At 35.2% G+C, this 27,542-nt stretch overlaps 2 non-coding genes across 2 annotated transcripts; both read left to right on the top strand.

The window, feature by feature from the left end:
* The first annotated feature begins 11,177 nt into the window (after nt 1–11,177).
* On the top strand, nt 11,178–11,306 carry LOC128593198 (small nucleolar RNA SNORA4). Its single transcript, XR_008382283.1, has one exon. It is a non-coding gene; the product is annotated as a small nucleolar RNA SNORA4 (small nucleolar RNA).
* Nucleotides 11,307–22,948: 11,642 nt separating this feature from the next.
* Nucleotides 22,949–23,055, top strand: LOC128592138 (U6 spliceosomal RNA). Its single transcript, XR_008381778.1, has one exon. It is a non-coding gene; the product is annotated as a U6 spliceosomal RNA (small nuclear RNA).
* The last annotated feature ends 4,487 nt before the right edge of the window (nt 23,056–27,542 follow it).

The following is a 27,542-nucleotide window of genomic DNA, read 5'->3' as shown; positions in this document are numbered from 1 at the left end:
AATTATGATGGATTTCCACCTTTGCTATTTTGCTGCCTTTCAATATATAATACATATACCTATACAATTAAATACAGAAATTCCATTTCATAACATACATGCCCAAGAGGGTATGAAAACATTCACTGCACCCATGAAACTTTCTGGAGAAAGTAGGGAAGGCTCCAAACAGGTCTAAAAATGGCCTGAGCAAAGAAAGGGTTAAAATAGCTCTGGTTTCTATATTTATTCAGGAGGTGGAGCTTGGTTGGTGGGGGCCAGTTCACTGATAGTGATTGGCATGGTTTGAACTTCCCACAAGTGCCAATGGGGAGGGGGTGGTGATTAAGCTTTTTCAACCTTTCCCCAAATGTGGAATAAGAAAAGTGGGCAGGGGGAAACTTAGAAGCTACCAGTGAACATATGTCAAAGATGGTGTCTTAGTCTTTATTACTATTGTGAATCTGTAAGTTGGATGAAATAATACCAAGTGAGGATGAAATTAACTTATTTTCTGTTTGAAAGATCTGATGGTACTGACATAAAACTGTCATCATTTAACTGTTTACAAGAATTTTCTTCTGCTAATGAAGGCAACACATTAAGTTACCCTTTTACCTTTTCTTCCCTGTACAAGAAAACTTGGAATTAAAATGAGCAAAATTAATCTTGAAGAGCAGCATTTTAATTTAAATGTCAAGCTATACTTCATAGAGTGATGTGTAAATGTACATCCTGTTTCGGAGTGTGTTCTATCATCATTTTCAAGAACAGTCTTCTCAAGTAGGTAACTGCTAAGTTTTGAAGTGGTGCTGATGCCTTTTTGGCAGATCTGTTCCTTCTCAATTATACTGACATGGTAGGTGATATCACAACTCCCACAGTAGTTGGCAAATGTCTACAAACATTTTGTGGAAATTATGCATTCATTATAAACTTCCTTAGAAGGGAAGCTCAATCATTTATTATGAATTAAGGATGAATTTTCTTTATTGTTTGTTTGTTGTTAAAGCTCATTAATTTTGAAAGGTTCTATTGAACACTGTAAACATATCTCTAATCAAAAAGTAAAAGAAAAAGTTACTAGATTTACAACATACAATAAATGCCTAATCATTTGTCAAGAGTGTTCGAGAAATTCCATCTGCTAATGGCACACTACTTAGATTATAATACTGTATATATTCTATGAATTTTTAATCCATAATTCTTACACTTTCCTCTCACTGTATAGTTTAGTGGCTTAGCACGTTGTACATCACAGACCCTGAGTAGGTACAACTGGCTGAGACTCAAAGTGGCCAGTGCAGGCAGCAACATGGTTGGAAGGGGTGATGTCCAAATGTCTTTCTTTTCTGTTACACAATGGAAGAGTAAGAGTTATTTTGGGCCACACATTAAAAACACAAAAACTAACAAAAGCAAATGAGCCAAAAAGAAAAAAACAAAAAACAAAAACTCCAACACCACAGATAAACAAAAACAGTCTTCATAAAATCAGCATGAAACCCACAGACCACAGGTTGGACACTCCAGTGAGGCTATAATGTGATCATAGTTTGTTTTTGATAAACACCTAGTACACTGTTCTTGAAAGACAGATATTAGTTCTCTTTATCTGGAAAGACTTGGACATGGTTTACTACATTTACTTCATCTAAAAGTACTAGTTGGGGGCAGAGCAAGATGTTGGACCAGAAAGATCATTCAGCTGAGCTTTCCTAGAAAGACTGGGCAATAAAAGAGAACCCTGCCATACCTGGCACAGGGATTGCAGTATCGCAGTTCAGCAAGAACAGCAAGGAGACAGGGAGCCAGATACAGCCTATGATCTGCAGTGGTGGAAACTGATGAATTAGGCAAGTGATCCGACCTGCCGGGAGTGGCTGCCCCCCCATGGAGGTCCAGGATGGGAGGAAGCCTTTCTGGAGTTTTCAGTTGTTGGGGGAAGCTGCACATTTAGTGGAAATCTTGGAAAACTGGGCAGACTTAAACAATATACAGGAAGAGATTTGAATACCAATTGGAGTGGATTTGTCATAGGTTTGGTGGCTGGCAAAGCAGCCCATAATGAAAAGCTCTCAGAGTCTGGGCTACCATTATGGAAAGTTGTTGAGAAGGTCTTAGCTGGAACCTAAAGCACATCTGTCTTATTTCTGCCTGCCAGGATCAGAACTCCACTCTTGGGACAGGCTGTGGGTGTTCCACACCCAACTGGAACTGGAGTCAGGGACACTGTGAGACCTGACCGTAAAGGATTCTTGTGACCTTTAAGATCCCAACTTGGCAGATTCTGAATACTGAGAAAATAATTAGGCAATCACCAAAGACAACTAAGTTAGAAATAGGACCATAGAAGTTTCTAGCTATGTACTCTGTCTCCTAAAACACCCACTGTACAACCTGGTGTCTGGGTGACATACTGCAGCATATTGTCATCAAGAGCAAGCACTCCTGTTCTTTGGGCCACAAGAAAAAGTTTGGCTTTGCTCAGGTAAGGCCACTTCAAAGACCTAAGCTCTGAAACAAGGTAATTTGAAGCAAAGAAGGAAGTGAGAAGGAAAAAGGAGGACAAGAAGGTGAACAAGAATAAAAATCATATGGGGAAGAACCAAGAGAAAAATTCAAGCAACATGAAAAATCCAAAACAAGGCAGTGCCTGTGGCTCAATGAGTAGGGTGCTGGCCCCATATACTGGAGGTGGCGGGTTCAAACCCAGCCCTGGCCAAAAAGAAAAATCCAAAGCAGAACAACTTCCAAAAGGGACCATGAGGCAACTATTACAGAAGACTCCACTTATAAAAAGTTAATGGATTTGAAAGAAAGGAAATGTGAAATATGGATGATAAAGACAATAAAATGAATGGATGAGAAAATGGAAAGATAGAACTAAAAGTCAGATAAGAGATATGTAGACTACATAAAAGATGCAGTGGAGCTAAGGAAATGAAAGAGACAATCAGGCTATATAAAGATGAGTGGAAAGCATCAAAAATAGGTTAGACCAGGGAGAATAAAGAACCTCAGGGCTAGTTCTTGCATAAAGTTTTTGAGTTAATCCAGGTAAAGAGGCAGAAAAGAAGACAGAGAAAGCAGAACAGGTGGTTAGAGAACATTGCATCCCATAGGGGTATTTGCGAAACTTGGTAAATGTAGAATGTAAATGTTTTGGCACAGTAACTGAGATAACGCCGGAAAGGCTATGTTAACCACTGTGATAAAAATGTGTCAAATGGTTTATGAAGTGAGTGTATGATGCCCCATAATCATATCATTGTATACAGTTATGATTTAATAAAAAAAATTAAAAAATAAAAAAATAAAAAAAAAAAGCCCTAATGGAGATGATCATAAATGAAAACTTCCCAAGTTTTGCCAAAGGCTCTGATACACTTCTTTCAGATGCATAGCAAACCCCCAGTCATGTCAACTCAGAGCTTCTCCAAGATACATTGTAATGAACCTGTCCATTCAAGATGAAAGAAAAAATTCTGCAAGCAGCCAAGACTAAGTGCCAATTGGACTACAGAGGCAGAGGCATTAGGTTAAAGCAGACTTTTCAACTGAAACTTTCTAAGCCAGAAGAGCATAGTCATCCACCTTCAACATTCTGGAAAAAAAAAAAAAAAAAAAGAAAGAAATTGAGCCCAGAATTTTGTGTACTACTAAACTAAGCTTAAAAATTGATGGACAAATCAAATCTGCAGATATACAAGCACTGAAGAATTTGCCACAACATGACCAGCTCTAAAGGAAATACTTATCATTTTTCTCAATAAATGTCAGTGGACTGAATTCACCACTTAAGAGGCCCAGGATCACTGATTGGATAAAACAAGCACAAGCCATCCTTATGCTGTCTCTAGGAGACACACCTAGCCATGAAGGACAAATCAAGACTCAGTGTTAAGGATAGAAAACAGTATTTATGCAAATGGAAATCAGAAGAAAGAAGAGATTGCAATTTTATTTTCAGATACAAGTGGATTTAAAGCAACTAAAGTTAAGAAAGACAAAGATAGACACATTATACTGGTCAAAGAAACAATACAACAATAAGACATTTTGATTATAAATATTTATACACCCATCTTAGATGCTCCCAGATTTATGAAACAGACCTTGATGGGTCTGAGCAATATGATATCCCATAATACCATCACAATTGGGGACATTAACACCAGACAGACCTTCTAAACAGAAACTAAACAAAGATAGAAAGGACTTAAAGATGATCCTAGAACAAGTGGGATTAATAGACATGTACAGAACATACCATCACAAACCTAAAGAATACACATTTTTCTCATCAGCTAAAGCAGTCCTAAGAGAGAAATTTATCACATTAGATGCTTACATTTGAAAAAAAGAAAGAGACTGCATCAAAAAACATGTGAGCCATCTTATGGAATTGGAAAAGAAGAACAATCTTATCCCAACCCAGCAGAAGAAAAATAATGAAAATTAAATCAGAGATTAATAAAATTGAAAACAGAAGAATAATTCAGAAAATTAGTGATAAAGAGTTTTTTTTTTTTAAATGACATAAATAGATAAACCTTTGGCCAGATTGAATAGAAACAGAAAAGAAAAATCTCTAATAACCTCAATCAGAAACGATAAAGGGGAAATAACAACAGATGACATGGAGAAACAAGGGACCACCTCTGAGTACTGTGAGAAAGTCTATGACCCCAAATTTAACAATGTGGAGGAAATGGATCAATACCTGGAGTTGCACCTTCTCCCTAGACATAACCAAGAAGAAATAGATCTCTTGAACACAACTGATATCAAGAACTGAGATTGAAGAAACAATTAAAAAATCTCCCAACAAAAAAATGCCCTTGTCTAGATGGCTTCACACCAGAATTCTATCGAACCTTCAAAGAAGAGCTTATACCCATACTGCAGAAATTATTCTAAAAAATTGAGAAGGAATCTTATGCAATATGGTGTATGAAGCAACTATCACCCTGATGCCAAAACAAGTAAAAGCTCCAACTAAAAAGGAGAATTTCAGACCAATTTCATTAACGAATATAGATGAAAAAATTCTCAATGAAATCCTTGCCAATAGATTACAGCTACACATTTAAAAAAGTCATTAATCATGATCAAGTAGGTTTCATCCCAGGGATGTAAGGCTGTTTTAACATATGCAAGTCCATAATTGTAATTCACCGCATCGACAGAAGCAAAAACAAAGACAATATGATCCTTTCAATAGATGCAGAAAAAGCATTTGATAAAATTCAGCATCCTTTTCTAAGTAGAACACTGAAGAATTTAGGCATAAGTGGCACATTTCTTAATCTGGTCAAAGCCATCTACGTCAACCCATAGCTAATCTTATACTGAAGGAAGTTAAACTGAATGCTTTTCTACTTAGAACTGGAACCAGACAAGAATGTCCTCTAACACCACTACTATTCTACATAGTGCTGGAACAGACAAAAGAAGGAAATAAAGGACATCCAAACAGGGGAAGAGGTGGTCAAACTCTCATTCTTTGCTGAGGATATGATCTTATACTTAGAGAATCCCAAAGACTCAACCACATGACTACTGGAAGTGATAAAAAAAAAAATACAGTAATGTCTCAGGATATAAAATCAATGTCCACAAGTCAGTAGCCTTTGTATACACCAATAACAGCCAAGATAAGCAGATAATAAAGGACACAATCCTCTTCAGAATAACTTAAAAAAGAAAAAAGAAAGAAAAAAAGAAAAGAAATACCTAGGAATATACATAACAGAAGAGGTGAAGGAGTTCTATGAAGAAAATTATGAAAGCATAAGAAAAAAATGTTGGAAGATATTAACAAATGGAAGAACTTACCATGCTCACAGCTGGGAAGAATTAACATTGTTAAAATGTCTATATTTTCCAAAGCAATCTACAGACTCAATGCAATCTCCAGTAAAATACCATCATCATAGTCTCAAGATTTGGAAAAAATAATTCTTCATTTTGTATGGAACCAGAGGAAACCTCATATAGCCAAAGTAATTCTTAGTAATAAAAACAAAGCTGGAGATATCACCCTACTACTATACTACAAGGCCATAGTGACCAAAACAGCATGGTATTGGCACAAAAACAAAGATATTGACTTTTGGAACCAAATGGAAAACCATGAGATGAAACTAACATCCTACAATCAACTTATCTTTGAAAAACCAAACAAGAACATACACTGTGGAAAAGAATAGCTATTCAATAAATGGTGTTGGGAAAACTGGACAACGACGTGTAAAAGACTGAAACTGGACCTGCACCTCTCACCACTTACAAAAATTGATTCAATATGGATAAAAGATTTAAATCTAAGGCATGAAATAATAAAAAAGTGTGTGCAAAACACGTGAGGACATAGATCTGGGGAAAGATGTTATGAAGAAGACTTCCACGTCAATTGCAACAACAAAAATAAACTAATGGGGCATAATTAAACTAATAAGCATCTGTACAGCTAAAGAAACAGCAATCAAAGCAAACAGACAACCTTCAGAATGGGAAAAGATATTTGTATGTTATGAATCAGACAAAAGCTTGATAACTAGGATTTATAGAGAACTCAAATAAATCAACAACAACAAAAAATCCAACAATCCCATGTATCAATGAACAGGAGACATAAAGAGACCTTGTCTAAAGAAGACAGATGAATGAAAACATTGAAAAAATGCTCATCCTTGTAATCATCAGAGAAATGCAAATTAAAACCACCATGAGATATCACCTAACCCCAGTGAGAGTCTGAAAGCCATAGATGCTGGCATGAATATGGAGAGAAGAGAACACTTTTACACTGCTGGTGGGGGTGAAAACTAATATTGGAAGGAAGTATGGAGAATCCATAAAGAACTCAAATTGGACTTCTCATTTGATCCTGCAATCCCATTACTAGGCATTTACCCAGAAAAAGAAAAATCCTTTTGTCATAAGGACATTTGCACTAGACTGTTTAGGGCAGCTCAATTTACAATTGCCAAAATGTGGAAGCAGCCTAAATGTCCAGCAACCCAGGAATGGATTAACAAGCTCTGGTATATGCATATCATGAAATACTATTCAGCCATTAAAAAAGATGGTGACTTGGGAGGTGGCTGTGGCCCAGTGAGTAGGGTGCTGGCCCCATATACCAAGGGTGGAGAGTTCAAACTTGACCCCTGCCAAACTACAACAACAAAAAAAATAGTCAGGCATCGTGGCGGGTGCCTGGAGTCCCAGCTACTCAGGAGGCTGAGGCAAGAGAATTGCTTAAGCGCAAGAGCTGGAGGTTGCTGTGAGCTGTAATTCCACAGTTCTCTACTGAGGACAACGAATTGAAACTCTGTCTCAAAAAAAAAAAAAAAAGATGTGACTTTATATCTTTTGTATTTACCTAGATTGAGGTAGAACACATTCTTCTTATTAAAGCATCACAAAAATGGACAGCAAGAATCCAATGTACTCAATTCTAATATGAAGGCAGTAGATGAACTAATATAAGGTTGGGGTAGGGGGATGAGGAAGTGGGGAGAGGGGATTACGGTATATGGCACACCTTTGGGGGTGGGACACAATTATAAGAGGGACTGTAACAAATGACATCAGTGTAACCTAATTCTTTGTACCCTCAATGAATCCTAAATAATAAAAGAAAATGGGGAAGAAAATAAAATCTCATGATAAAAACACCATAAAAGTACCAGTTAACATGAAGAAATATACACATGCTTGTCACATTCTGCTGGACAAAACTATAGTGGAAACCAGAAGTGACTTTTACCAAATCTACCCTGGTTATTTTAAGTCAACCATTAAGTTAATAATCATGAAAACTGAGAAATTCTGGGTTAACACTAAGCTGACTGACATGTTTGGATAACAGAGTAATCAGAGACTGTACCAAACCAAACCAAATGAAGGTTACTGCATTTATGAGAAATTTGAAACTATTGTCATAATGCCCAGTATTACTTTCCCCTATGTAACTTAAACTGCAAATATCAGAGCCTGTATTTTGATTCAGACATTTTGATGTCTTTTTTTTGCGGTTTTTGGCCAGGGCTGGGTCTGAACCCGCCACCTCCGGCATATGGGGCCGGTGCCCTACTCCTTTGAGCCACAGGTGCCACCTGTGGCTCAGTCAGTAAGGTGCCGGCCCCATATACCGAGGGTGGCGGGTTCAAACCCGGCCTCCGCCAAACTGCAACCAAAAAATAGCTGGGCGTTGTGGCGGGCGCCTGTAGTCTCAGCTACTGGGGAGGCTGGGGCAAGAGAATCGCTTAAGCCCAGGAGTTGGAGGTTGCTGTGAGCTGTGTGAGGCCATGGCACTCTACCGAGGGCCATAAAGTGAGACTCTGTCGCTACAAAAAAAAAAAAAAAAAACTCAGACATTTTGATGTCAAAGCTTGAGCTCTTCACCGCTACATTGAGCTCTTTATCGCCACATTGTGACAACAGCTAAAGACAAGCTAAACACACGCAGTGAGGTGACTTACCAGGAACTGAAAATGAATGTTAAGGAGCATTGAAACAGGACTCTGAAGAAGTAGGTACCTAGAAACGGGAAACTTCTTTAAAGAAATGATAAATACTGCAATTAATTTAAGATCCTTACTCATCAGTTTTAGGGACTTACAGCAGGAAGCCTATGTCTATATTCTTTTTTTTTCATACATTTAATTAAATAATTAATTAATTTAATGATTTCAACTGGCTTCAGGTTAAATTTTTCTAGACTCTGTGGGTAGGTAATGCAATCACTGAAATGCATGCAGTATTGTCGGATTTATGATATACTGAAGTAGACAAGCGCTGAACAACTGCTACAATTGTCTGAGAAATGTTTTGAGAAAATGCTCCCATCACTAAAAATGTGTAACCATGTTTGAGAGAGATTTTCATGCACTTGGGGAGCTAACCAGAATTACTAATGTAGAGAGATGGAGGAGAAAGTGTTAACGGACATCACTGAAGAGGTGGGTAGCAGGCTCAATTTCAGAGGTGTTCTTGACAGACTTGACTTTTGGATTCTAACCTTAAGGGGTTAGAACATTTACAAAAAGACCATAATCAGAAACACCCCTTAATAGCAGCTGAGTTTTTAAAATTCTAATTCAAATATGTTAGAAAATCTGTAGAAGTATGAAATTTTCAGATGTAGGAAAACTAAACACGAAGTCAACACACTAGTGAAAAATACGGTAAGGATTCCTTTCGGGTATTGGCAGAACTGAGAGCAAATAGTTGAAATGACTGGACTGCAGCCCAAACAAACTGCTCAAAATTTAAACCAGAGATAAAATGCGCCGTGGCATCTGTATTAATTGGATAGGTTACCACAAGCAGGATGGTACCACAAGCAGGATGGCTTAAGCAACAGGAATTTATCGTCACACAGTTCTGGAGGCTCGAAGTTCAAAACTGATTTGTTAGCAGGTTAGTTTCCTCATGAGGGCTAAGCAGGAGGTTTGTGGTCCAGATCACCCTCTGAGGCTTATTCAAGGTTTCTTACTGGATCTTTGTCTCCAGATTGACTTCCCTTTATGGGTATCTCTTCTCTTCACATGTCTTTGTAAATACATCAGTGATACAGGATTAGAGGTTCATCCTCCTCTATCCAGTATGACCCCATCATTACTTAGCTATTTCTTTCTCAAACTCTTGGGCCTCACCAATCCCCTTACCTCAGCTTCCTGTATAGCTGGGACTACAGGGGTGCTCCATGACTCCTGGCTAGGATTTTTCCATTTTTAGTGGAGACAGGGTCTCACTGTTGCTTATGCTGGTCTTGAACTCCTGAGCTCAAGCAATCTACCCACCTTGGCCTTCAGAATGTTGGATTATAGTCATGAACCGCCATGCCCGGCCTACTTAACTGATTCTTTCTACAATGAACTTATTTTCAGGTAAGATCACAACCTGAGGTACGGCAGATTAGGTCTCCAACATACGAATTTTGGAGAAAATTCAACCCATAACATCGTCTACCCAGAAGAATGTGACTATTGCATAATTAATTGTAGGCACTGAATATTCTGAGCTATAAGGCTATGAAAATTATTTAAAAGTGGAGTGTGAGCCTGCTCAGGAGACTTTACATTTTATTTAATAAACAGTGACTGTGCATGTATGTCTGCATCCGTGTGTGTGTGTGCATGTGTGTGCGTGTGCATAAGACTGTGCACATGAGCTTAAGGAAGGGTCAATGTGATCACTATTTGGTAGTTTTCTAAATAAAAAAGCAAAGAAAATATTTGGCCCTCACATTATTGGATTTCCTAATTATCAGAAATATAAACTCCACCCACAGAAAATAATTTGCTCAGTTTTTCCCAGAAAATTGCCTTTGTATGGCATCTATTTGCCCTTTGTGGTAGCAAGGAAATCAAGAGCAGTAGAGAGAAGAGATGGTTTGAAGAAGGGCGGGGACAATTTGTGGGTATTGGGTAGGTCATCTGCGTCCACATGCAGCTAAGATTCCGTGACTGTGGGTAGCTACCCCTCTTTCAGAACATGATACTAGGCAGAAAAAAATTGAACTGCCTCCATAGAATTTTGTCACTCCCAACAGTGGTTATATTAGCTATATTCTTGTCCTCAAGGCTACCTGACTTGGAAAATTTCTCAGAGTTTGTACAATGTGCAATTTACCTAATTACAATGGAAGAAGCTTTGGTACTTTGCTCATCACCACTTCAATTAAACATCATTCTTTTTTGTTTTTTGGTCCTGTAGGTACAAAACTGAACATTTCAATGAAGGGGGAAAAAATGCCATTCCCAGAAGCTCTGGCTCCCACAGTCACCAAACTCTGATCAATAAACTATCACCTGATACGTTTAATTCAAGCGTTTATGGTTAGCTAGTAATCTGTGTCAATTTTCTACTATACAGAAGCATGAATGAATGTTGTCAGGTAAAACTGGTTGAACCATACAGTGTAGAAAAGCAAGAGTTAAAAGCAGCAGGAGGAAGTAATATAATGAATCAATCATATTAACAGGAGTTTAAAATAACTACCTTTTATACTTTTTGTTCCATTAAACAAAAGCTGCTGCTTAGCTATCTAAAGTGAATTAGATTCATTTGCATTTATCTCCTTTTTAATACATTAAAATTTACTATGTTAAGAATAAGTCTTTTCAAAAATTAAATAGATCACAGGTGTTCAAAAGATTAGGCTGTTCCCTAAATTGTTTTTATTAAAGTTTCTCTAGATTTAAGAATATAAAGATGCAAGTTGGGCTGTTTGGGAGAGTAAACAAGACCACACTCCACAGTGGGCTATACCACTTAGTATAGTTCACTACTATTTTGTGGCCTACATTATTAAAAAAAAAAAAAAAAAAGAATGTAAAGATGAAGCCAGGAGCTTTACCTAATTCCTCAACTTATAAGCTAAATGTAACTTGGTAATTTGGGGAGGTAAGCAACCATTATTGATTTTGATATTTACCATTTTGTTTCAATATTTATTTCATGTCTAATGAGGTACTATGGCTGATGAAAAGAACTTCTATTTGTTTAGGCAGTCTTCAAAACTGTATTTATTTCACTATTACCTAATCATAGCACAGACAAATGAATTTTGTGTATATTTGCTGTTTGTGTCAATACATACTGCTTATGTAGTGAGTTAAGTACCTCCATGAATATCTGATTTGCCCCAAGATTGATCGCTAATTCTTCTATGACAAAATACAATTCTGAACACCTAGTAGATATGCAATAAAAAATGATTTATTGTGACACTGCATTTTGTAATTTTAAGGTTACATATTTTAAATAATTAACAGAATTATTTCTACAGGCAAGTCCCACAATTTAGTAAAGTAATGAATAAGCAGTTCTATGAATATTGCTTATATAATATGCAACCAGTTTAGAATACAGGAATGTACTATATGTGCAACTATTTTATTAAATTTTTGTTAAAATGTTCATTCATACATATATAATCATTGTTTATAATCTTATGAGAACAATTAAAAGACATTTACTAGCCTGATATGAAATAGATGTTTTTAGATATGTACAGATTAATTTAAGAATAGTGAATCTATTATCTTTGTAATCTTGTGTCATCAATGAAATGATCAAGATGATTGAGCTAAATTTGTGATCTGGTAAATGACAATAGATGTATTTGTTTTGTAATCAGTTATAATCTCTGGCAACCTTTGATTTCTTTGCTAAATCTCTATGACAATTAGCATACTATGCAATAAGGCCTACACCCTGAACACTATGGTACACCTATCTCTTATGTCACAATGTCAATTTTTCGTAATAAAATATGGAAGTTTTTTCTTACCTGGATTTTCATACTTTGAAATGCTAAGAAAATCCATGTTTATTAAACTAAAGAGAAAGCAAGTTAAAAGTCTCACCTATATGCTTCTAACTATGGGTTATTTCTAATATGTGTATTCAATCATATCATTATTAAAAACAAACATATATTGAGTTGCTAACACATGTCAGACACTTTACAAATAGTTACAAATACAACCTCATTTATAATTATACTTCCTAGAGAAGACTGTGCAATTATCATCCCCTTCTTACAAGTGAGAGAAGTAAGTACATGCTTTATTGCATTTCTCCCCTGTGATCCCGCTTTCTCCACTCCTGCTTCTTGGAAACACTTCCCAGATAAACTGTGTGCATCCAAGTCCTCATTCAGGCTTCACTTTTAAGGAAATCCTAACTAAAATATATTGCATAAAGCAGTCCATCATATTTGAAGAACAAAGTTACTCTGCCATCTCACCTGTTAGAAATGACATTGAAAGTAGCTTGATGTATACTCTTCTGGTACTTTCCCTGTCCTTAGAGATTCCTGCCCAACATATATACACATAATATCTAGGAAGATTTTGTTCTTTTACCACAAGAAATGAGAGCATACTAACATATATAGCTGAGTTTAATTTATTTATTTGGCATCTCATTAATATTGATCTAGATAAACATAGTTTTTACCAATTTTTAATTTATCTGTGACACTCCATGATATAAAGATAACTTGATTTATAAAACATTCATGATTGACAATTATGCTGGATGTTGTTGCTAGTTTTATTTTCTTTTTACTTACAGAAAATACTATATTAAACATGGGTATTGTGTTTTATTCTGTTTTTATTTAGGATGTTTCCCAGAATAGATGTTTCCTACTTTCCCAAAATGCCCTTCACAGAGTGGGAAATAATTTCACAGAGATGCACACACACACACACACACACACACATGTTAGCATTTCAGAAGGTGAGTACCCTTTGATGGTTTAATAATAAAAACGATAGATTGTATAATTTTGTTTGACTTTATAATTTGTATGTTACTAATGAAGCTGAGAAAAATCGCATATGGTTCTTAGCCCAGCAGACTTACTCTAGTAGGATTTAATTGTTCATATCCTTTGTCATTTACTTTATAGTTCTATATCTTTGTATTTCCAGGTTATAGGAAGTCTTTGTATGTGAGCTGTATCACTCCTAGTCTTTGCCAATGTTTGCTCTCCAGTTCTCCAAATCTCATCTCTTGGGGGTTCCTCATCCACACGCCTGGCACCTAACTGTCATAAATACAACTTCACTCATGCCATCAATACAACTGTTAAAAATCCATTAAAGCAGCAAAGACCTTTTTTTTTTTTTCTGATTATATGACTGAACACTTTATATTGTTCAATATGGTCATTAGAAAACAAACAGGGATTGGGTTTTATTACAAAAAATTGTAATGCAACTTAAACCAAGAAATGACTTGATTTTATGAGCACTTATAAAATTCAGTGTAACAACAGCACTGAGAAATTTTTGAGAGAATGTAGGAGTATATTTAGGTGAAAAAAACAGAGCACAGGATGTGTGTTGCAAATGTCACAGTACATGGGAAAATGAGAAATTGTAGCTCAAGGTAACTTTACTTGCAAAATATTTCTGACAAATGTTTAGAAAATATTTACAAAATATTCTTTACTTGTTGGCTAGCTCTTTGTAAAATTTTGTAATGAATACAGTAAAACCTCTGTAAATTGACCACCCAAGAGACTGTAACAAATTGGCCAACACATGGAGGTGGTCAACTTAAGGAACTAGCCTACTGTACTGATATGTACATGTAGTACATGTTAAGTCTATGAAAATTGGGTCAACATAAGGAGGTGCTCAGTGTAGGGAGGTGGTCAACTATGGAATTTCTACTGTATTTTGTAAATAAAGGTAGATTTAGCTACAGTTTCCCATTTTCCTGATTTAATGATGACATTTTGGATGCCCTATATATTTAGAAGTCAGGTACGCGTAAATTTGGAGAAATTTTAGATATAAGAGCAGTGAATCTTTGAAACCAGCCTGGGCAAAGTGAGACCTCATCTCTAAAAAGAGGCAGGTGTCATGATTGACACCTACAGTCCCAGATACCTGGGAAGCTCAGGCAGAGGACTGCTTGAGCCCAAGAGTAGGAGGTTGCTGTGAGCTATGACACATGGCACTCTACCCAGGGTCACAAAGTGAGACTCTGTCTCAAAAAAGAAGGACTCCCTACTTGTATTTGAATCCATGTATGAGCTGAAATTTAATTCAATAAAAAGGAAAAGGAAAATAGCAAGGCCAGAGGAGAATAACAAGAAGAAGAGAAAAAAGAAAAACCACAGTTAAACTCCTCAGACTGGATGTCAGCCAGTGTACTAGTGTATTGATTTTCATTATAACAGCTCTCATAACAAGTATAATTATGGTTTCCATTCCAGAGATGTGAAAACTGAATTGGACAGGTTGTAAAACTTACAGAAAGATGCATACCTAGTAGATGGTTTATTAGAGTCTTAGACAAGCTAGTAGGGCCCGATGCTAGACTCCTTTCTCCCTTAACAACAACAAACAGTGACTTGGGACATGTAGAGATGATGGTGCCACAGTAACTAACAAGTAATATTTCAACCAGGTGATTAAATTTGTCCTGAGCTTCCAGTTATCAATTGATAATATAAATTAATAAACTATATTAAATGATACCTATTAAAATTGTGGATGAAGAAGCTATGACAGGATGGGTGCCTGTAGCTCAGTGGCTAGGGCGCCAGCCACATACACCAGAGCTGGGAGGTTTGAATCCAGCCCAGGCCAACAACAATGACACCACCACCAAAAAAAAAAAAAGAAAGAAAGAAAGAAAAAAATAGCTGAGCTTTCTAGCAAGTGCCTGTAGTCTCAGCTACTTGGAAGGCTGAGGAAAGAGAATCGCTTAAGTCCAAGAGCTTGAGGTTGCTGTGAACTATGATGCCACAGCACTCTACCAAAGGAGACTCTGTCTCAAAAAAAAAAAAAAAAGACATGACATATATCACACATGGGAAGTCCTTGATCCCTGGATTAGATCTGCTTTTCATCTAATTTTTTTAAGTGAAAATCATTGTCCCTCAAAATAAGTTGTTAAATTTATTTAGCTGAAAAAATATATTTATGTATACATATATGTGTGTGTGTGTGTATGTGTGTTCATGTGTGGTGTATATAATGAGTGAAATAATAAAATGTATGATTGTTTGGCATTAAAAGAAAATCAAGCCTCAGTGGGCTTGTATTTCCATCCAGCAATAAGTGTAAGGAGCTGGGTACTCCATGTTCCTCTGGAAAAACTAGGTACTTTGATATTTTTGAGAACTTCCCTACATTCTAGGTATATACGATAGAACCAAGTATAAAAATAAATAAAACTATGAAACTTGAAAATATTAATTTCATCCAAGAAACATGTTTCAATAATAAGAGAGCAATTGATTGTGTTAATTTCACTCTTCTTACAATTAAAAAATTGCCCACTAAAATGTTTATTCATGCAACAAAGATGTGTCAAAAGAGACTTCAAGGACAGAGTTAAATATACTATGAACCAAATTTCTGATAGGGACTATGGTCTAGCAAATAAGATAGATGGTAAAAAATAATTGTATAATTGGTTAGAAATAATAAGTTTTATGCCATGAGACAGAAGTAACCCAGAGTGACATGTCCAGTGCTTTAGAGTAGCTACATTTCCTAGAATGGTCATGATTTTATTAATTTTAATATGTTTGATGTTCTTAATTTCTGCTTCATTAATATTACAAAATTATAAACTATATCTAAAAGCGTATATAAAGTGCCTCATAAGTAGAATTTTTTAAGACTCTCAAATTCTTTGAAAAAGTTAATATGTCCATGGTATGCTGACTTTATCTGCAAAAAAACAGAATGCTTCAAAATCCCTAGATATCCCTGCAGCTGTTTCTAGCTTCTGTTTTATTTACACTGATTTATCTAGCATGGCATATAATTAGTTGTTTGGGTTATTGAATAAAGCCTGACTGTACTTGATTATGATTCAGAACACGTTATTTACATTGTCATTATGAAGGCAATTCTGGGTCAAGGTACATTTCAACTCTTTTTTACTGAGCACAACATGTAGAAAAGTGTGTCTATACACTTCTCTAAAACACTGTGTATTATGTGTCGTGTGTGCTTAATGAAAGCACTAGTTATTTTAATTAAAAATAAATGTGCTTACAGAGTTATCCTAATATGTCCACATCTATATAACAATGTCAGCCTAAAGAATTGTTTTATAGCCTTTAAGACTAACTCAATGTCCACGTTTATGGGAATTTTCCTCATGAATTTAGTTAAAAAAATTAATTTGCGGGTGGCGCCTGTGGCTCAAGGAGTAGGGCGCCGGTCCCATATGCCGGAGATGGCTGGTTCAAACCCAGCCCCGGCCAAAAAAAAAAAAAAAAAAATTAATTTGCATTTACAATGTTGGTGGAACATCTGAAGCCAGACAGTATGGCTGCCAAGGATTCACTCTCCTCAGGACTGGGGTTGTGAAATATACCATCATTCAAGGTGGTGTAATATCTCACATGAAATCTAAGATGGTCACTTGGATTTTCCCTCTCCTCTTTCTAGATTGTTCACTAAAGCCTGAAATTACTGCTATTTGTATTTGTTTCTTTCAGTCTCTAATAAAATACCTCAAATTCCAAAGTCATCAAAGCATATCTTCTTTTAAGAGTAGGAGTGACACATATGATGATATGCTGGCAACAAATGTTGAAGGAAAAGCTTTAATTACAGCTAACTCAGAAACTGAACTTCAGTAGACCAGTTTATAAAGGTTGTAAATACGAGGCCATTCTTTGCCTTATTATTTTCTTTCCAGATTTTCACTAAAAAGCCACAGTATAATTTTGGAGTCATAAAGGTCTTTCAGTTATATACTGCAACCTGCTTTCATTTGAGCAAGAGATCTACATAGTACACACACTAAGCATTCCCCATTTGCTCATGCCAAATACATGATGACAGAAATGCAGAGATTAATTACTTTAATGCTAGCCTAACTCAGCTATTCTAAAGGTCAGATGAAAAGGAAATGAGAAGGAAGGGAAAACTCTATGGATGACCTTAACTACTGCAAACTACTGCAATAAATTAGTTAAGATCTATACATAACTTATTTTTTTAAAAAACTATGCTGTTAGAGTGTTGGTTTATTGGACTAATTTGTGCACTTTGGAATGAGACCAGTTCCCACAGGCAATTTGATTTAGCAAATCAAATGAAAGGGGCAGCACAAGTTTTGACTTAAGAAACTCTGACACTGAAATCTGTAATATACTATTCTTTAGAAATTTTGTTGGAATCCCTTGGGTATGACAAAGAGGTTGATCTACAAAGAGGTATATCTGATAAGTGCAAGATTAGGTATTTTATATCTAAATGATTTATAAATGAATTTATAGTTAAAGAAAACAGTTGATAGCTTAAGAATAAAAAACTGTAAGTGACTAATTTTTCTGCTCTTAGAATGCTGTTATCAGCCAAGAGTTACCTTTGTTCATCAAACTTATAAGACGGACCTTTCATTCCTTACAGATTTCTAAATTGATATTGACAGTGTTAGCATCTTTGTTGGAAGCAAATGCATTCATAAATTAGTGAAAATCAGTATAAGAAATTTTCTAACTTGGTGTGATATGTATTAAGGTGGAATGTAAGAGCTATGTGAAGAGTTTAGTTCATAAATTGACACTTGATCAAGTTACTCCCACAAATTCCCACAATTTAGGATGTATCCAAAATTAATTATTCTATCGAAATTTTACCTGCGATACAAAATGTCTGCATTAGTAGGGACAATGTCACGTTGCCTGCTGAGGAGCAGGTAAACATTTCTAATACTTCAGACTCGAGGTCACAGCTATGGGTAGCACCACCTCCACGATTAAATCCTTAGAAATTCGATAACTGGAGGTAATAGCCATTGATAAGGAAAGCAATGGAAAGACAGGGGCTCCTGCCTTTGGTCAAAATTATTCACAGGCATCAAGAAAAACTGAGATTCCAAGAATAGGGAAATTATGCCTTGGAAAGTTCCCAAGATTCATTATTCTGTACTGGAGACAACAGTACAGACTCCTTTCCTTTAACTTTATATTGACCTTCATACAAATTGGTATCTCTGAAGTGCAATCTATGTTTAACTTAATTCATGCACTAACAGACCAAGTGTCCACATGAATGTAAACAAGTTAGGGAATGACTATGGGCTAGGTTTGCAAATTTATGTCATCTAAAAAAAAAAGAAAGAAAAGAAAAAAGAAAGAAAGAAACACACAATACTTTGAGTGCTGTAGCTATTAGCTATAAGCAAATTAGGAAGTGATCTACAAGACCTGAAGTTTCTCTTTTCTTTCTCTTTTCTTTTTTCCCAAAGCAAACCTTCTATAGCCTGTTGCCCACAGAAAACTTCAAGACAAAGCATGTGCTGTCAAGACTGATTGACAGTTTGTAATAATTAACATCAGGAACAATAAGCTGCTTTCCTCACTCCTACTCACTCAGCCATGTATTCCAAGTCATTGAAACAGTTTGAGAGATAATGGCTAAAGAACTTGCAGGTGTTACACACAGGCGGTGAACACCGCAGTCATTATACCACTCTAATTCCAAACGAAACAATCTTCCAAACAGTTGCAGAGGAACTTAATGGTGACTCACTTTGAGGAGGAAGGTTCTTAAGTGTATCCTTAAGCAATAAACCTTTGAAGGCAAGATTAGTAGAGGATTTTTGGCCTCATAGTTATAACCTTTATATGCGATTCTACCTGAAATTTGGCTTCTGCAAGCTATATCTCGGATTCCTTCAAACACCTATGTGGCTGAGATTTGCTGCAAGGGTGCCATTGCCATTTTCAGAAGAAGAATTATGCCAGCTGCTTTGGAATTGATAGGGTTTTTATTTGAGACAGAGAGAAGTGTAGGAAATGACTGAGAGAGACCAAGTGTACAATCTGGTTTAGAAGTTATGCTTTTCATGTCACATAGATGGGACTTTCTTTCCCAGGCTTGTCTTTTTTAATTCCTCCATGATATGGCAGCAATACTGAATTCTGATGAAACAACACCTGTTCCAACCCCAGGGCACAAGTTTGGGCAGTAATCCTTTTGGATACTGATTCATTCAAGTCTGCTAAATAATTCGTAAGTCAACTTTCCTAGTTGATTTCCATTCCTACAGGCAATGCTAACTCTTCTCTAATCAATAAAAAATAGAACTAATTTTATAATGTAATTCAATAATATGTTTTCTAACAAATGAGATCCTGTATTATTCCAAATTTTAAAATACAATTCTGTTTTGAAATTGTAATAAATAATGTTAAATTATTTCATTATATGATACAAAGTATTATTTTATTTTAAACATGGAAAAAGGAAAAACATGATCTATAATTCTTCAGAAATCTAGCATTCTGTTTTTATGACAATGCTTACAATATTTTTATTGTATACCTACTTCATCATGTTTTATGTAATAACTACGAAAATTGAAACTATACATGATAACATATAACTATAGAATCCCTATGAAATGTGAAATGTTTAGTGCATCTCAAAACCCTTGGCACAAGTGTTTCTGGTAATAAATGTATTTTATAAACTATACAATTACATAATTATAAAATTAAAATAATTAGGAAATATGCATATACTGATACATAAAATTTAGCATACGCATATGTGTATAGTATCTAATAATAAAGCATTTTGCAGTTTTTGGCAGAGGCTAGGTTTGAACCCGCCACCTCTAGCATATGGGGCCAGCGCCCTACCCCTTTGAGCCACAGGCACCGCCCTAAGCATTTTGGAAAGCATATTTTAATTTGTATAATATGTGTCATATTTCAAACCATAATATTAGATTTTAAATGATTCCTTAAGTCCCAAACAAAGGCAGAGATGTAGGTAGAAATACAGACTGTAGTAGTGAGTTACAGATCATTAGAGAAAAAATTACATTTAAAATTTTAGACAACCATAATTTTTAAAGAATGGGTATAGAGCGAATTTTATTTAAATGCAACTATTCTAGTTTAAATTTTCTACAATCAAATATAAAACATTTAGAAAAGAGATAAAGATAAAGTACATACATATATGGGAAAGAGAAGAAATTAATATGCTGTAAATATTTAATTAAAAACTAAAGAAAACTTTAATCATGTATAAATTTTGAATTTAATTCTCTAAACTATATTACTTATATTTTAACATTTTGTAATATACAGTTTTAATTTTTTTGTTTAAGAATAGTGTGGGGTACGACGGTTTTGGTTACATGAATGTCTTTTGTACAGTTTGCATCAAAGTTGTAAGTTTGCATTGTACCGATTGGGTCAGAATTTACCTCTTCCCTTAACTCCCCTCCCATATGCTTGATTTCCATTGAGTTATATTTCCATCTGTGTACCTGAATGTTAATCAATTAGTTCCAATTTAATAGTAAGTAGTCTCCTTTTACTATCTTTGGTTTTCTTGATATAAAATCATACTGACATCATCATAGTTGGACCTCTCTCCCCATTTGAATATCCTTGATTTCATCCTCTCGTCTGATTGTTCTAACTAGGAATTTCTCAGGTAAGAAAATTCTGAAGGAACTTGTCAAGACCCAACTTGCCAACAAGGAGTAGTCAGATATGCATTGTAGAATGAACAGCACAGTGTACCCACCTGTGTAAAATCACCCAAAAAGTAAAGGTCAGAGTCCAGGTACCTAAATGGCTCAAGAAGTAAGACAAAACTATAAAGTCTCTCAACAGAATGAACAAAAACCCACCCACCTATCAATTCTTTCAATAAATGTGAATGGCTTAAATTTTGGTCTCAAGAGACATACACTGCCTGAATGAATAAGAAAATACAAGCCAATTATCTCCTGTCTCCAGAAAATTCATCTAACTGTTAAGGACACATTCAGATTCAAGGTGAAGATATGAAAAACAATATTCCATGGAAATGGAAAACAAATGAGAGTGAGTGTAGCCATTCTCAAATTAGATAAGATAGATGTTAAATTAACAAAATAAAAACAAAGATGGTTATTTTATTATATTAATATAATGGTAAAAGGAACAATTTAAGAAGAAGACAATCCTAAATATTTATGCACCTAACACAGACGTGCCCAGATTCATATAGCAAACCATACTAGATCTAAACAAATTGACAAACAGCAGCATCACATCAGCTAGGGATTTCAACATCTCACTAAAAAAACTGGACAGATCCTCCAAGCAGCAAATTAACAGAGAAATAATGACCTTAAATGAGACTCGAGAGCAAATGGGTCAGAGATATTTACAAAACATTTCATGCCCAAAGTACTGAGTATACATTCTTCTCACCAGAACAAGAAACATTCTCAAAGATTCATCATATCTTAAGCTACAAAACATGTCTAAACAAAGTAAAAAAAAAAAAATAGAAATTATACTTTGTGTCTTCTCTGACCACAGTAGAATAAAACTGAAATCAATCCCAAGAGAACCACTACTCTATTCAAAATCATGGAAACCTACTACTGAAAAAGTATTGTGTCAAGGAGAAAACTAAGATGGAAATTAAAAAATTCTTTCATTGAAATGACAATGTAGATACAAGTTATCAAAATTTATGGAATTCAGCAAAAGCAGTACTGAGAAGAAAATCCATAGCCTTAAATGTCTACATCAAAAAGACAGATAGACTCAAAATCAACAATTAAATGAATCATCTGAAGGAATTAATAAAGGGAGAGCAAACCAATCCTGAATCCAACAGAAGAAAATAATTCAGAACAGAAATAGATGAAACTATAACAAAATAATCATGCAGAAGGTTAATGAAACAAAAATTTACTTCTTTAAAAGATAAAATCAACAGACCTCTCACTAGATTAACCAGTAACAGAAAATAAAGGACCCTATTAAGCTCAATCAGAAATAAAAAAGAAGATATTACAACTGGGGTCCTAGAAATCCAAAATATCATCTCTGAACACTACAAACATTTTTATACAAATAAACTTGGAAATATAGAGAAAACAGATAAATTTATAGAAATACACCCTTCCTAGGCTTAATCAAGAAAAACAGAACTCCTGAGCAGACTCGTATCAAGTAACAAAGTTGAAGCAGCATTAACAAAAAAATCTTTCAACCAAAAATAATCTCAGATCAGATAGTTTCACGGTCAATTTTTACTTGACCAATATATAAGACCTGATACCTAAACTGCAGAAATTATTTTATAAAATTGAGAGGGAAGGAATCCTCTCCAGTTCATTCTACAAAGCTAGTATCACCTTCATACCAAAGCCAGGAAAGGACATAGCAAAAAAGAAAACTATAGACTAATATTCCTTATGACATTATAGCATAAATTCTTAAACAGATCCTTACAAACTGACTTTAGGGGCACATCAAAAGTAATCCACCACTGTGAAAATTTAATAACAAAAAAGAACATCCAATCTAAATATGAATTAGGCATTTTGAGCAATTTACCTAAAATTATGATTACCTAATATTAGATGTCATTTTTTTCATACTTGTTCTCAAACTTACCTAATAGTGTATTTAAAAAAATTAAACTTTGTGCTCACTTCGGCAGCACATATACTAAAATTGGAACGATACAGAGAAGATTAGCATGGCCCCTGCGCAAGGATGACATGCAAATTTGTGAAGCGTTCCATATTAAAAAAAAAAAAATTAAACTTTATGAAAATTATCTTAATGGTTTAATATTGCCATCATTATGTTTTTACTAATATTATTTCAAAAATGAGAATTGATTTTTAAAGAAGAGATGTACATATACATAGCAATTAAACTTTTCCGACTATTCATATCATAACAAGTATATATTTTTCTCTCAGTGATGATCCCATGTGAAAAAATCATTAGCACAACAAACCAAATTACTATTTTTAAATATATTTTAAAAAGTATATTCATTTTTTATTATTGTTACCATTGACATTGGAAGCTCTTTTATTTTTAAATTAAGCTATTTGGAAAAAATACCTGGAGACTGTAAGCAATTTCTTTGATCACATTAAATAGTCATACAATGTGTAAGTTAATAGGTCATTTACTTGCAGGAGCAATGTTTTTCACTTTCAGGTCTTGTATATTTTGTCTGATAATACACAGTAACTTAGCTTTTTCATTTTGAATGTGACTTATAAAATGCCTGTCTTAAAAACTGAACTCTTAATACAACAGTCTTTGGAGGTAGGGCCGCTTGGAAGTAGTTAGATCATGATGGTTCAAGCCTCCTGAAAGGATTGATGCCAATTACAAAAGGCTTGAAACTGCAAGTTTAACCTCTTTCTCACTTTCGTCTTATGCCCTTTTACCTTATGCTGTGAGAATGAGGTAGCAAAAGACCTTCCATGAAGATGTGGACACCATGCTCTTGGACTTCCCAGCCACCAGAACCACAAGCCAAATAAATTTATCTGCTTTATAAATTATCCATCTTGTATTATTCTGTTATGGCAATGCAAAATACATTAAGGCAACATTGTTTGCTTCAGAAAAAAAAAATTAGCTCATTCTTTCTAGGATAAAAGAAATAATGTCCTCATTTCAATGCTGGACATCATTATTTGAGGTAAAAATATTTTCTCTGAGTTAAATTCCATCATAACCCAAGGCTCCTACATGCCAGCACATACATCATTTTTCCTGCACCATGAAACCTAAATATATTACATATAACATAATTAAATGTTTAATAAAATATAATGTAAAATCATGTATTTTTGTTTTACTAAACAATAAAAAATACATAAATTTAAAACTGCCAATGCTGTATGTTTTATTTGAAAGAATTTATTTTATATCAACACTTGACAATAGTAATGCCACTTACCTTTTGATCAACAGTATCTGTTCTTATTTTTCGTTCATTTAAGTGAACACCTTCTTCAGTGTTTTGGAGGCCTACAGCCACTTGCAGATATTCTCAGAGGGCTCAAACTATAACAGTAGATTTCTGTTTCACTTTGATATTTTACTTTATGGCAGCTATAAAAAATAACCTAAGGTGGTTGTCTTCCGTGATAAGGGAATATTAATTCCCAGGAACAGATGTGAATTTCTCAGTTTCTCTGCCAGGTACAACTTGAAAACAAGGTTGCTATTTTTTTTTTCCCCACAATTTTATTTTTGTTCTTTTGACTCAACTTGTCTACATAACTAGAAATAGTAGACACTTTTGATAAAAAATTTGATTAAAACCATTTAGAAGGTGCTTTCATATACTTGTTTTGTTTGCTTTGCTTGTTTACTATTATGTAAATAAGTATCACTTTCATTTAAAATATGATGTAGTAGAGATACTTCAATAAATACTGTTGAGAGTTATGGTCAATTACAAAGTTTTAGGGTAACTTCAAAGTTTAGATTAAATGGTCACCACTAGACCTAGCCATAATTTCTGATAGAAATCGCCAAATTACAGAAATGGTTTAAAAGACCACCCTCGGATTTGATTTCACTAGAACTCACAGGATTCATTTAAATGTATTATACATTTTCTTGTGGTAATGGCTTATTGCAAGAAAAGAATACAGATTAAAGTCAACCAACAGAAATATGGTTGGAATCCAGGAAAGGTACCAAACATGAGACTTTTGTTGCCCTCCACCCAGGGTCAAGGATATGTTAGTTTCTGGGCATGAATAAGTGACCCCAGATCACTTATGGGATTTTGCTAACCAGAGAAGCTCTCAAGTTTTTACTGTCCAGAAGGTCTATTAGGGCTCATTCATACAGTGCCTATATGGCTTACTGACTTTTATTCTTCAGTTCTTGCTAGAGGTAGGGTTAATATTTTAATTCTCGAGTCTTTTAGAGGCAAATCTGACACCATGGGGCCCAAAGACCCCATGGTAAAACACATTATTTGCCTGTGTAGTGTCCAAAACCCCAAGGAATACAAAAACTCCCACAAGGAAGGATATTCCAATGACTTTCAGTAACTAAAGGTGAAGACCAGATCTATTATCTGCTAAAATTAATTCTTTATTACCAGTAAACTGTTTTCAATTGCACACAACTTTGTGGACACCTTTTATAATAATTAAAATAAGTAAGCCTGAAACAAATACATTTAATTTAGAAAATATATAATTTAATGAGCTTTTTCAATTTCTTCTATATTTGGCATTTTGAACAGTTTCTACGGCTTAATGTTCATTTATACTAAAATCATGATATAATTGATAGAAGCTGTCCTGCCTATTATTGAGACCTTTTCATATAGATTTAGATAGTTTTAGTTTTGCATTTCAATTCAGTTATTAAATGTGCACATTAAAAAATCCAGAACAGAAAGTATACATCCCTGTTTCCAGCATCAGCCCCTTAAATTAAGTTCTGGTCTTGCCCCTTAGTTACAGAAAGGCCTAGAGTATCCTTCCTGATGGGAGTTTCATTGTTTGCCTGGAGGCTTAGAAATTCTCCTGGGTACTTTCCTTAAATTTTACTTCATGAGGATACTTTTCTTTGTGTGCAATACATAAATAAATGTTTTTTTGTTTCTCAGCCAAATGCACAGGAAAGAGCAGAACTCAAGAAAAAGGTTTTTTTTTTCCAACTCTTTACTCTGTTCCCTATTTGCTTTTCTCTATATGGAACCTCTTTCTTTTATATCAACTAGGGTAAATTAACTATCAAATGACCCTTGTATCCTTGTCATGCACACAAAATTCACAATGTAGTAGATACCCAATGCATGTGAATTCAATGTATTTTAGAGTACAATTCTACAGTAGATACATTTTGTTTCTAATTTAAACAATTGTATCAGCTTTGATCATTGACTGAATGGAATGTAGTTTCAATAACTTTCATGAAATTTCAACATCTTACTCTGGACATATTTCTTTTGCTTTTCTTTCTTGCTTGCTTTCTTATTTTCATTTTTTAATTGTTGGGGATTCACTGAGGTACAAAGAACACGGTTACATTGATTATATTTGTTAGGTAAAGTCCTTTTTTTATTTTTATTTATTTTTTTTTAATTTTTTTTTTTTCTTTTGTAGAGACAGAGTCTCACTTTGCTGCCCTTGGTAGAGTGCCATGATGTCACAGGACTCACAGCAACCTCTAGCTCTTGGGCTTAGGCGATTCGCTTGCCTCAGCCTCCGGAGAAGCTGGGACTACAGGCGCCCGCCACAACGCCCGGCTATTTTTTGGTTGCAGTTTGGCCGGGGCTGGGTTTGAACCCGCCACCCTCGGTATATGGGGCCGGCACCCTTTTCACTGAGCCACAGGCGCTGCCCAGTAAAGTCCTTCTTATAATTGTGTCCTCCCCCCAAAAGGTGAGTCACACACCATGACCACCCATCCCCCCACTTTCCCTCTCTCTACTCTTCCATTTCCCGACCCCCCCTTCCTTCCCTCTCTCTACTCTCCCCTTCTCCCACCTCCCTCCCTCCTTTCCTCTCTCTGCTCTTCCCTTTCCCTACCCTCCATCGTGTACTAGGTCATATGAGAATTGAGAACATAAGCTTCTTGCTCCTCCATTCTTGTGATGCTTTACTAAGATTAATGTGTTCCCTTCCATCCAGGTTACTACAAAGGATGTAAAATCTCTATCTTTGTTAATGTCTGAATAGTAAGTATTCCATGGTACACATATACAATGGCTTCTTAATCCATTCCTGGGTTCCTGGGCATTTAGGCTGTTTCCACATTTTGGCAATTGTAAATTGAGCTGCAATAAACAGTCTAGTGCAAGTGTCCTTATGGTAAAACAATTTTTTTCCTTCTGAGTACATGCCTAGTAATGGAATTGCAGGATCAAATGGGAGGTCTAGCTTGAGTTCTTTGAGGTTTCTCCATACTTCCTTTCAAAAAAGTTGTATTCTTTTGCAGCCCCACCAGCAGTATAAAAGAGCAGTATAAAAGTGTTCCCTTCTCTTCACATCCATGCCAGTATCTGCAGTTTTGAGATTTTGTGATGCGGGTCATTTTAGCTGGGGTTAGATGATATCCCAGGGTGGTTTTGATTGGCATTTCTCTAATAATTGGGGACGATGAGCATTTTTTAATATGTTTGCTAGCCATTCGCCTGTCTACTTTAGAGAAGGTTCTATTCATCTATCTTTCCCATTGAGATATGGAATTGTTGGCTTTTTTCTTTTTTCTTTATTTTTAAATTATCACAGATATA

Source organism: Nycticebus coucang, chromosome 1, assembly GCF_027406575.1.
Source record: "Nycticebus coucang isolate mNycCou1 chromosome 1, mNycCou1.pri, whole genome shotgun sequence".
Lineage (NCBI taxonomy): Eukaryota > Metazoa > Chordata > Mammalia > Primates > Lorisidae > Nycticebus > Nycticebus coucang.
Note: the sequence above shows the minus strand (reverse complement) of the source record. Positions and strands in the feature narration are given on the sequence as shown.